The sequence below is a fragment of the Vulpes vulpes genome, chromosome 1 (assembly GCF_048418805.1).
Source record: "Vulpes vulpes isolate BD-2025 chromosome 1, VulVul3, whole genome shotgun sequence".
NCBI classification, from domain to species: domain Eukaryota; kingdom Metazoa; phylum Chordata; class Mammalia; order Carnivora; family Canidae; genus Vulpes; species Vulpes vulpes.
The window spans coordinates 87,197,159-87,210,177 of NC_132780.1; the positions used below are offsets into that span (position 1 = coordinate 87,197,159).

Here is a 13,019-nt window from a genome sequence, read left to right on the forward strand (position 1 = left end):
CCTGAAAACAGTCTTTTAGAAGGACATTACTCATTCCTTACACAAGTAGAAGCATTACTGGTCAACCTTAAAAAATTCAGGAGCTAGGGAACACCTCATCTATTCTGGGTTTATTATCATCCTTTCAGAAGCTGCTCTTAAAATGTCTAGAGGCGAGCTCGGAAAAGCAAGTGCAGTCACAGCCTTGTTTCTTCGCTGGTGTGTGCTCCTAACGCTGTATGATCACGTTTAATTCAGTATACACAAATGGTGGATTGAATTGCTTTTAATCCAGAGTACCTGGGACATGTGTGCTCAAAATGAAGAGTAACCATATATTCCATTCATGGATTAACTGTTTTAAAATAAGTCAAATACACTTATTTTTTTTTATGTTTAGTAACATTAAAGGCACACATGGTTCATGGTAATCATTGTGTACATCACTTATTTGTGAATAGTATTGTCATTCTAAATAATGCCTGTGATATTATTGGATTAATTCTCAGTCTTTCCCAGATTTTGCTGTTTTGCATAAACAGCTTTTCTCAAGAAGGCATCCATTTCCTTTGCAAAAGTAAAGATGAAAAAAAAGTCTGTTTCTATAAATATCTTGTTTGGGGTAACCCCCTCCCCACCCTTTTTTCCCTCTAGTGAATAGATGTAAAGGATTTTCCAGAAGGTTAGGGTAGTTTTGCATGGGAGAGCTAGGAGAGTATGTGTTGGGTACCCTGCTGGGAAGGGAAGGGAAGGGAAGGCAGGAGAATCTTGGTTCTGTGTTTATGTGACGCAGCCTCATGCCATTGTCTGAGGTGCATGGTGTTTGTAAACAAGATGTGTAATGCTTTATGACTGGCACTGCAAATCCTTTCTGTTAGGGAACCGTTGCTGATATAGGTGGTGGAAAAGCTGTGTCCTATGGCTGCTGGTGTAACCTTGTTAGATCCTGCAGAAAATTAGTATCTACAGAGGTTGGGATTGGGGGGGCTGAAATACAGAGAAATAGTGGATTAGGGGTGCCTCAGTCAGAAAGGGTGGGAACCAGGGAGTGATAAATTGAAAACTATCAAATGGGAAATTTGTAAAACAAACCCCAGTAATGCATGAAATCTTACTTAAAATCTCAAAATTGACCAGAAAAGGGCTAACTTCAATTTCAGGAAAGGGGTAAACATTCATTTTGAACTTACATGTGTCGATAAATCACAGTATCTCCTTAAGTTTTGGTTTGGTAGGGTGACTTGCCTTTTTCCTTTCATTTCCAGATAAAGATATGAATGCTGTTTAAATGTGTTTCATGGAGTCATACTGTGATTTTCACTAATCATTTATTGAAAAGAAAAAAGTTGTCATCAATTTCTATTTTAAAATAAAGTGAGTTTGAAAGGTTTTATGAAATCACTGTCCATTTTGATTAGGTTTTGCCAGTAGCTGCCTGCACTTAGGCTTTGTTCTTGGTTAGTCATAACTGTTTAGGAAAGATTGCGGCTTTTTGGAAGTGGTCCCAAAGACTCATTGTTCCAGACATCGGACATCCTTATGTTATTCAGGTCCTACAGTACTTGGTCTAAAACAGATTAATTACTAATCTCTCAGTGAATAATTAACCATTTGACTTGTTCCCAAGTTACATACTCACTGGGTTAGAAATGATTTCCCAAACTACCGCAGATAGGAGAAGGTTATTCCTGGTTTCACAATGTCCCCATTGTTACCAGCTTGTGTGTATGTGTGAGAGACATCAGCTGATATCTACGCACGGGTCCAGCTCCTCAATCAAACCACTTCCTGGGGTTTTCTCGGGTAATGGCAGTGATTCAGAAGATGCCATAGTAGTTTTAAAGGACTACTCCCTGTGTTACCCTGGGCCCAAATGACTGAGAGCTATGAGATTCCAAAGGAGCATTTTTGTTGCAATGCCATTAAATCTGTGGCTTACTTTTGCTCAGATTTGCATTTCAGCTGAGTTTAGGGTTGCTTGTCTGTGTGTTTTCAACAATATGTATTTTAAGACTGTTGTAGTGAGCTACCAGCTTAATTGCCATTAGTTAGCCTATCTGTGCCTTGGTTGAGTCCCCACCATGTACAAAGTCCTGTGTTAGGCTTGAGGCATAGGCAAAGGTAAGTGATTTGTGGCAGCACAGGTGAGAAAGCAAGATGAAGGGGGTTGCGTGGGGTGTTAATGCAAACATATGCAATTGCACTTTTATAAGTACGTGTTCCTATGATTTTAGCTTCTGAATCGATTCACATAGTGTGTTTCAGAAGATTAGATTTGTATTTTTAGGATTTTTATTTATCATACAAAAATGCACATAGAACTATTTTTATAAAGCTTTTGTTTTGTTTTGCTTCATTTATCTTTTTTAGAAGAAATAAGAATTTCAAAATTATTTTGGAATTACAACGGATGTGTTCTGTTCTGGCCCCTCGGAGGCTCCAAAATCTCATTTTTGGCCATAGAATAACCAATTGAAATTTGGGAATTTAAGACACTAGTTCTCTTCTTGAATTTTCTGACAATTGACTTGCTTTTTTCCTTTTGATACTTGCAAATTTACCTTCCTCATGGCTGGATGATCCAAATCTAATGAAACAATGTATATGGAAATACTCTGTAAGCTATGAAATGTTGTGAATAAGCACGTGTCAATATGATTATCATCGTCACTATTATTTTTACGTATTCACTGCTTTCTGTTCTCTCACTACACATGCCAGTAATTCTGCAACATCAGAAATTACCTCATTGGAGAAGCGACTTTCTTCTTGAGCTTAAGAAAATTTGGTTCATGATGGGACCCTGTCTTAGGCAAAAAGTTGATTTCAGCAATCTTGCCGTCTATGTCCTGAGGCTGTCAGGAAATGGAGGTGATGGGGAGGTTTATGAAAGAAAAAGATTCAGTGTGTTTGTGCTGTGGGGTGACTGTGCATTGTGTGGCTATCTGTGCATTGTAAGGCTCATTTTTACAAAAACTGATATTCAACTGTATAAATAATGTTAATTTTGAAGTGAGAGATTATTCTTGGTAGTGGTTAAGAGTGTGGGCTCTGGAATTAAATTATCATGCTTCTTGTCTTGGTTCCCTTACTTCTAACTGGGTGAAATTTTTTTTATAAAGATTGTACTTATTTATTCATGAGAGACACAGAGAGAGGCAGAGACATGGGCAGAGGGAGAAGCAGGCTTCCCCATGGGGAGCCCGATGTGAGACTTGATCCTAGGACCCCGGGATCACTCCCTGAGCCAAAGGCAGACACAACCAATGAACCACCCAGGTGCCCCTAACTGAGTGAAAATTGGACAAGTTTTCTCTATGTGCCTCAGTTTTTTTCTATATTGTAAAATAAACATAATGTTATTCTATTGCAGGGCTTTTGTGAAGTTTGTTTTTTTAATTTAATTTAAATTAAAAAAAGATTTATTTATTTATTTGAGAGAGAAAGAGAATGAGTGGGAGGGGCAGAGGAAGAGGGAGAGAGGGAGAGAGAATTTCAAGCGGACTGTGCTGTGAGCATGGAACCCCATGTGGGACTGGATCTCATGACCCATGAGATCATGACCTGAGCCTAGACCAAGAGCTGGATGTTCAACAGACTGACCCCCCCAAGGTGTCCTGTAGTGAAGTTTAAGAGGAAAAATGGATCTGAAGCAGTTTGCATTCATGTAGGTTCAAAGAGGAAATAAAATTCTATATTGAAGTGATGAAATGTACCATCTCTTATACCGTTTTAGGTTCTATTTAATGACACTTGGTTGACTTTAATGATATGTCTCTGGAGAGGAGGAGGAAGGGTACAGGGACGGATGGTTAGAGAGAGCAGAAAGATTCATGTAGAAGAATAGAGAAAGAAGGTGCTCTGCTGTAGTGATCCTTCATAGGAACAAACTCATGTGCTTTATGGGGCTTAGTGGTGTGGAAAGGTCTCCTGTATACATTCATTTAATCTTCACAACAACCCTGATTTACAGATATGGGAATTGTGCCCCAGAGACACTTAGTGACTGGCTCACAGACAAGCCACTTGTGAGGGGTAGGGTCAGATCAGAGAGCAGACTTCCTGAACTCAGGTGGCAACATCCTTTCTTCTCTGCTACACAAAAATGTTCACATTTATAATAACCTTAGTGCTGAATCCCAAAGCAGCAGAGGGTCCTCTGCTGCCACAGATACCCCGAGGGGTACTGGTGGGGGCCTAGGGACCTCCTCCTGCAGTTCTGAGAGGACTAACCTGCAGCTGTTCAGGGCTGGCCTTGCCACTGTGGCTGGGAGGTTTTAAGCGTCCCATGTCTCCTCCTGCCCTCTGAGCGAAGATTGTGTTTCATCTCTCTGAAGGGCCCTTTCGGATCAGTGTTCTGTGGGAGAAATCGCCAGTCTTTCCTTTCTGCTAGGAAGGAAGGTAATGAACACCTGTTCACTGATTGAACACATAGACTACAAGATTAGTTGTATGAGTATAATTCTAACTCAGGTCTTTTTGGCATTTCTGTGTTGATTAACTTAAGTTACTAAATAAAGCTACTAACATATATAATCCAAACCTTAGTTTGATTTCAGTAAGTCTTCTGATTGTGATTCAAGTGTACATTTTACGATGCTGGTTGTCATATAATTTAATCTTTTTAAAATTTTTTAAATTTATTTTTTGGTTCTAAGATTAAACACAGCTTTAAAAGTTGGATTTTTCTCCATATTCTGGTTATCCTATTTGTCATATTAAAGATCATGTGATCAGAGAAAATTTAGTGTTGTGCTTCAGTATCTTGGAAACAAATTTTAAAATTGGAAGAATTGCTTCATGCATGTTAACGTCCAATGATTAAATTGATTTTAGTATTATATTTGAATACATGGATTTTATGAAATCCTTTTCTACTCTGAATGAGGAATTTGTATATAATGGTATGTTTTTGGCAAATAAATTTGTTTTATGCATTAAATTTTTGATTAGCCATAATACAAAATTTTTTTGTCCATGAGCATTTTATTTTTCAGAGAAGAGGTGACGTGACAGTGACATTTTTTTGAAACAAAATCTAGACTAAGCTTGTTCAACCTTGGTACTGTTGACATTTGGGTCCGGGAAATTCTTTGTTGTAGAGACTCTATTTTGTGCATTGTAGGTTGTTTAGTGGTGTTCCTGGCTGCTACCAAGTAGATACCGATAGTATCCCCTGTACTCAGTCCTCACCACCAAAAAATGTCTCCAGACATGCCCAGATGTCTCTGAGGGAGCACAATCATCCCAGATTACAAACCACTGATCTAGGGTTTTTTATATATATTCAAATTTTCTGTATCACTTAGATCTGGATTATTCTGTAATTTTGAAAGATGTTCAGAATCACACCAAGGAGGAGAAAATACTATAGAGACAATAAATTGTACTTCTACATTTTGAAAAAAATAAGATTTTTCAACAAAATGGGTTGAAATGTTTTCTGATTGACAGTTATCGTAACAAATCCAATTAACCAGAATTCCAAACATTTGAATAAACATTCTGCCTTCTTATTTTCTTTCAAAATAGATATCTCTCCTTGATTCTGAATCTGTAACCATGACTTGATAGTGTTTTTTAAATACTGCAAATGAATGCAAATAATAGTATGATTTGCCATATATTAAATGTTCTCTCTGATTAGAACATTCTTTGTGTGCCTCTTGCACATACTGACAGGCTTAATTGCCTTTACAGATGGGCATCTGCCTCAAGAAGTAGCACAAAAAGTGCTGAGGCTGGGTTTTCGAAGTCACTTTATGATCTTTTTAGTAGATGTTTTAGCATAAGGAGGCAGAAAGATACACCTAGTTATTAACTGCCATAGAGAAACAGACATTTCACTTGGCCCAGGAATTCAGGGACTGCTTTTTAAAATGTGTTTTGCTAATGATAGAACCTGTCTTTATTGTGTGAACCATGGGCTGAAGCTTTAGCCAATCAGAGGAAGGAATTTACTGTATGGCAAAAGGAAGTATTTGTTCCGTTATTGTAGTACATGGCCTCTTGCCATCTTTGATAAAGGATTGAAGTGTAGTGCACCCAAAGTCTGCTACCCTCTTGACCCTTCATCAATCATCAGCTGGGCTGTGAGGTTAAGTGAACTGTAGCTCAGTAGGATAACTATTGTTTATGCACTGTGTCACTCTTAAAAACGGAAATTTCTGACACAGCGGTCTTGCCATGTGATGTCTTTCTAGTTTTAAGATGATAGACAAATGTTTCCTTTCTGTTGCTAATCTGTGCCAGATTAGTAGTATAAAATGATGATATAGAAGGCTTGAAACTGGGTTATTCAGTTGGGTGACCCTGAGACTGTTGGGAATTTCTTTTTCTTTTTAAAAATCAGAACGTATATAAAAGTAAGTGGCCTGTTATAGCACATTTCAAGACCTTCACATGGGATCCTCTTGGAATTTTCATTGTCTTAAAAACACGGGGTTACTTTCCAACTCTTGCATGCTACTCTTTCACTGTGAATGTTTTAATTATTGAAAGGAGGTTATTTATCCATATGTTTTCTAAGTAACTGATGACACATACAGATTCTTTCATCAGAAATCTTTTCCTTTTTCCTGACTAGTTCAGGAAAACTTTAGAAGAGCTATGTCTAGTATTCAAGGCTTTATGTCATCTAATCTCTATATTTCTGCCATGTACTCAGACAAGTAGAGTAATATATCAGTTGCAGCTGTTGCTGACCAAAGCTGTCACAGAAGTGGGTGGAGGAAGAATCAGGGATGGTGTGTTCAGGTTCTGGGTATCAAAAGCATATCTGTTGCAATCAATCTGTGATGATGACAACTGGTTGTAGAAGGCAGTTCAAGCCAGATATTTGTTTTATCTTTGACCAAATGTACAGTAGATTGATGCCAGAGTGATAAATACCACTGGCAGCTAATAACATTTGGTTGAATATATACAATTGCCTGACTTGTACAATAAGAAATACTCATTATATAGCCTTTTTGTAAAGTTGTAAGCATAAAGCTTGATTCTTAATAGCATGCATTTTTAAAAAGACAAATGAAAACACGTAATAGCAAAAGAGTAAAATGTTTGTTTTCTTATATAAGCAGGCAGTGGTGCTTTCTAATGGAGTGTATTTTGATTAAAATAAATATTTACACCAAGGCATATATCCAGCTGGTTATTAGAGGAATAATAACACCACGCTTACCAGAGCTGGTTAGAAATATGAGAATCAGAATAGCCGTACCTAAGATTAATCATAACCCACTGGATCTTATTCCCCATCTTCTGTAGTCCCCATTCTGCAGTTTACTGTGGGGGCAGGGAAGAAAACTAAAAATCCCCATCAAAAAATTGTAGCTCAGGAGCACCTGGGTGGCTCAGTATGACTCTTGGTTTCAGCTCAGGCCGTGATCTCAGGGCCACGAGATCAAGCTCCTACATTGACTCTCAGGGCTCAGCACAGGGTCAGCTTGAGATTTTTCCCTCTCCCCTCCTCCTCTTCTAAAATCAAGCAATTAATTAATTAATTAAATCTTTAAAAAATTGTTGCTCTATTTTTTATCGTCTCTTTCATTTTTTTTTTAATAAAGACAATTCAAAGGAATAAGAAACTTTTTGTTGTTGTTTTAGCAGTTAGAAAGGGATAATTGGCCTTTTTGGGCTGAGTCTCTTTGCATTTTAACCCATTTGGGGTAAATCTTTTTTTTTTTCTTTTACAGATTTTATTTATTTATGAGAGACAGGGAGAGAGAGAGAGAGAGAGAGAGAGAGGCAGACACACAGGCAAAAGGAGAAGCAGGCTCCCTGTGGGGGAGCCCGATGCGGTACTTGATCCCAGGACCCTGGGATCACGACCTGAGCCGAAGGCAGATGCTCAACCACTGAGACATCCAGGTGTGCCTGACCCAGATGGAATGAAATAAAATTCTGATATGGTTAAATCACTTAAGGGAGAGACTCACCTTAAAGATAAAAAGAAAGTCCTTTTACACCTTTACCTATTAGTCCTTGAAATAATTTTCCTCATTTCATTAACATCAGAATACGAACTGCTTTTAGGATTGTCCACATGTTTTCTGAGTAACTGAAGACATGTCCAGATTCATAAAACTGCAGGTGCCTCACAGAAACGACTTTCCAGACAAAATACTTGTGCTCTAGAAACTTAAATTTAAAGATAGGTACTGTGGTATGGAGACACATACATAGGGCAAAAAGAGAAAGCAGTAAGCCCTTACCTAATTCCAAAAGAAAGCTTTACAGCCTGAGATGAAATTTCAGGAACTGCCCATTGCTAGAAATATCTGTGTGGCTGGGCGTTGGGGAAAAGGAAGTGTGTGCCAATGACCACGCTTAGTGATTTGTTAATAGCTAACATTTACTGGGGACTTTAGATGTGTCAGGCAAGTGTGCTTTGGGTGCATTAATTTCATTTGTTCTCCAATGAGTGTTTGAGGCAGTCACTGTTACTGTCTCCCATTTCCTAGATGAGGAAACGGAGACACAAGGAAAATAAACACCATGCTTGATTGGAGGTAGTAAGAGGCTGACGTATGCCTCTTAGCCAACACACCACCCTATCTATCCAATTTGATTTACAACCCAGCCCTGTGAAGGAGGGATTTTCTTCACTTTACAGACAAGGACACTGAAATTCATGGAGGTCAATTTAGCCACAGTTGCAGGTGGCCAGTGCCAGATGAAAGGTTGGAACCAATTTTGACCCTCTCAGAGGTCTGCTTTTCCACTGCAAGAGTCTTCTTGGGAAGGTTATACCTTCTCGGAAAGGCATAGCTGGCAAATAAAATATGGCAGGTGCAGCTCCTTCCCTGTAAAGACAGTTAAGGTTATAAAGAAGCTATATAGGTTGTTCATAATTTGTCGTGAGGCAGGAGAACAGTTGTTTACTGAAGCATGCAAAACCCCTTCTGGTTCAACTCTATCTTATAGAAATCGTCTGTCTCTGTCATCATCCTGGGTTGTGCTTCATTTCATTTGGTGTGCCTCTTCTCAATGTCCCGGGCTGTTCTATTCCTGTTTATAAATCTTTTAAGTGTGCACATTAAAGAAGTAATTAAATTGTCATTATAATTTATAGTATGCCTGAAGTCAGCCACCTAATTAAACTGCAAGAAGTTAGGTGGTAGGTTCATATACATTTATTAAGTATTACTGTATTCATTACGCAAGGATTTTGAACCAAGTAAAAGAGAAAACTAATGGTGACACTAGTCTTTAAAAGTTTTTCCACTTCTGTTCTTCTCAGTTTAGTAAGTTGAGACCCTCATTACTTCATAACATAACCCTAATGTCTTGTTTGGTTAATTTTTAATGAAGATTAGGGTTTTTATGTCTTTCACTCAGCATTTTCTTACAATGTTCCTGACAACATTAATGCACACCACCCCACATCCTAACTGAATAAGCAATTAGAAATACAATAGAAAATGGAATTTGAATTCTTGGGTTATACACAGCAGTCCAGACTATCTTGAATTGTAAAAATGGCAGCATGTTAGATACCTAGGGTCACTCAGAGGAGGTTTGATTTTTCTAGAGCAATATATTGACAGTATATTGAATGTCAATATACTTATTTTCTTACTAGAGAATAAAAAACTACAACAGCAGAAACAAAAACCACATAGACTGTGATAAAACTCTTGCTGCAGGAAACACTTTTTGAAGAGTCTAGTTTTTAATTTTAAGCTCTAGCACATATATATGTATATTTAATATGGGAGGTGAGAATTGATCACTTGCCTAGGTGTTTGAGCCCCATGGAAGATAATTGCAGTTTGAAAAGGAATGCACTTGGATCCCTGGTGGCTCAGTGGTTTAGTGCCTGCTTTCGGCCCAGGGTGTGATCCTGGAGTCCTGGGCCCAAGTCCCACCCGCACTGGGCTCCCTGCATGGAGCCTGCTTCTCCTTCTGCCTGTGTCTCTGCCTCTCTCTCTCTCTCTCTCTCTCTCTCTGTCTCTCATGAATAAATAAAATCTTTAAAAAAAAATGAAAAGGAATGCACTGAATTTCTTCTTTTGGGCTTTGGGCCTTTGAGGAAAGAAGAATACCGACGGACATAAAGTATCATTCAGGCAAAAGACAGATTACGTGGAGTAAGTTTTCCCTTCCTTGTATTTAATTTTGTATGGAGGCAGGGTGGATTGAACTGAAATTCCAAAAGAGGCAATCTTTTAAAGAAAAGAACAAGCAATACAGAGCAGAATAAAGGCATTTAACAGAACAGAATAAATACATTTGCTATTACATAGAAGTTTGAGCACCTAGAAGTTACTAGGTGCTCAAAAAATTATAGAATGTAGAAGTGTCATGTGTAAAGATTCCAGTTTCTTTGTCCTTCTATGTGCACAGAAGATACCCAACTTATAAAACTTTGGGGGGTAATATTTTTCTTTGCTAAGTCACAAAAACTGAATTGACTTGTAAAGCGCTTGCAGTATTAGTAATAGGTAAGGAGTTACAGACTTGGGTGTCAGTTTCTCTGGAAAAATGCATTCTAAGTGACAGGCTGTGACATTGGGGAACATGGCTTTTTCTGCTATTGTGGGAGAAGCATCTTTTCCACTCCTGATTTCTTGGCTACTCGGAGAGTTCTTGGTTGGAGGGATCTGGGGAGGCTCTTGCTGACATTCCTGTAGGCTGAGAGTCAGGGAGAGAGCCAGAGAAGATGGTTCTAATTCCAGGCTGCAGGATTAGGGGGAGAGTGAAGTCTTCAACATAGGTAGCAGAAAGAAAAGAGAGGGATCCCCAGACAGCCCTCTTGCTGGTCTGACTTCTTACTGGGTGGTCTTTTCCAGTGGAAGAGGCAAAGGTAAATCATGCATGTTTAATTTGAGAATTGCTAACACATATATATCCTTTTAATACAATCTTTGTTTATAGCAGTATAAACATTTTTTCTATGCTGGAACAAAAGCTCCATAAAAAAATAAGGATGAGATTTAAATAAAGATTTTGCTTATAAATGTGTTTTAAGGATATGTGAACTATAAATATTCCTTGAATCAGTTCTCAGTGGAATGAATGTAGGCTTTCCATAGAAAGAAATACATCTTATTCCTTAGAAGATCATAGCACCTGTCCCTGAGTTATCAAGAGTGGACCTTTGAAATATGTAACATGTAAAAGCATGGCTAAATGAAGATAGATGTGAAGTATTGTGAAAATTTTGATTTGATACTTTTGATATTCTAAAACTGGCATAGTATTTACTACTGAATTTGATCTGTTTGGAGAAGGACTTTCTATACTTATTTTATTTCCTCTTTACTTCTGAGAATTCAATTAAATTTATAGGATTCATAACTTGATATTTGACATGCGCTGTCTTTAAAAATATTTTGTGATATTGTACCTTGTATGCTTTTTGATTCTTCAGAAAGCAATGTTTTAGGAATTATTTTATGCATAGTAACTATTAGTATCCATTAATAATCTAAAGAAGTTAATTTATAATTCCCCCAAAGATTCAGGGTCTTAAAACAAAAACAGTGTATGCGTTAATGTCAGGAACATTGACAAGGCTGAGAAAAGATTTGGCTTGTATTTGGGATTAATACAAAGTACTATAATTCAGAGTTTACTTATGCATACAGTTCTGATACCTGAGTTTTGATATTAAATTTTGTGTGGAGCCATGGGCAGAGAAGTTATAAGAAAAATATAACCAACCTGTTTTTTCCACTTTTATGTATTTCATTTGCTACAACAGCAAATCCATTGCAATATATATATTTTAATGTATTATACATGCATTTTTTAAGGGTTGAAAGTAGTAAAGTTGAGGAAGAATTGATGCTTGTCTTTCACATCTGGAATCTAGTACAATAAATTTGTTTCATTCTTTCTTGTAATTATATTAGCTAAACCCATGTTTCGTTTATTAGTGCTTCTTGTCTGTTGTGGAGATTTATACAGTGGGAAAAGAGAATGTAGGGCAGCAAAAAAGATTCAGCTATAAAATATTGATAACAGAGGCTTACAGAGATTGCCAGGCTGATGTGCCTCCTTAACTTTATAAACCTAAAATTTCCTGAGAAAATTTTCAAGTAACATTATGAAAATCTAAATGCTGTTTTATTGTTGTTGGCGATGTTTTTAATCATTACAGAAATCAATAGCTCTTAAGCTATTTTCCCCATCTTCCTGCAGCTGTCCAGAGTAACCATCTGCTCTTGCAGGTGGACCAAATTCTAATCTCCAGTAAGGCTGCCACGCTGTCTGGTCTGCTTACTTACCGTTTCTTTCTTAGGAGTCCACTTTGAAATGGAATCCTTTTCTAAAAAGAAGTTCCATACACTGAATTTTATCTATTTATAATCTGAAAGTATGGGACTGACAACTTAGAACTTAAACAACATTAAATGGTTCAGAAGGAGAGGGGTAATTTCAAGGGTATTTATTAATGAGTTGGAATGAAAGCCAAAAGATCTATTTCATGTAATGTTCATTTTATTTTTTGCATCAGCCCGATTGCAAAATGTGTATGTCTTTTATAAATTTGATTTATTTCTATGGTGCTATTCTGTTTTATCCAAGGACACCTAGAAGAAACAGAATTATTTTGTTGGGCTGTCATATTGCTCACAGTTAATCAAATGTTGTATTAGATCTTTGGTTTACGTGAGACATGGCATTCCATTTTTTTCATATATAGAACCTATGGTTTATTCAATTCAAGCCTATAGTACATATGTTAGAGCTCATCATTATTAGTACGTTCATTCTTAAAGATCAATCATGTGAGTATTAATATTGGGGAAGGTAATTTTAACTGACCTGTGGTTGAGTAGGGAAAGACTTTGCTCCTTAGTAACAAAGTATAACAATGGCCATGTTTATTTCCAAACATACAGAAGCAAAGAGGCTTTGTTATTCTAACCAACATTTCCCTTTGTGAATGCACTTAAACATTTGAATATGCTGTTTTATTGCCTTCATGTGTCACTATTGGTATGTGGCTCCGTTGTGTTTTTAAGTTATCTGATATATGCATGTACTAAGTAGCTTTTTAATTTCCTTGAAAATTGATCCAAGTCTTC

At 37.4% G+C, this 13,019-nt stretch overlaps 1 protein-coding gene across 9 annotated transcripts in view; it reads left to right on the forward strand.

Annotated features, from left to right (window-relative positions):
- HIVEP2 (HIVEP zinc finger 2) overlaps positions 1–13,019 on the forward strand; it is a 191,988-nt gene that overhangs the window by 72,754 nt on the left and 106,215 nt on the right. The window lies entirely within an intron of this gene.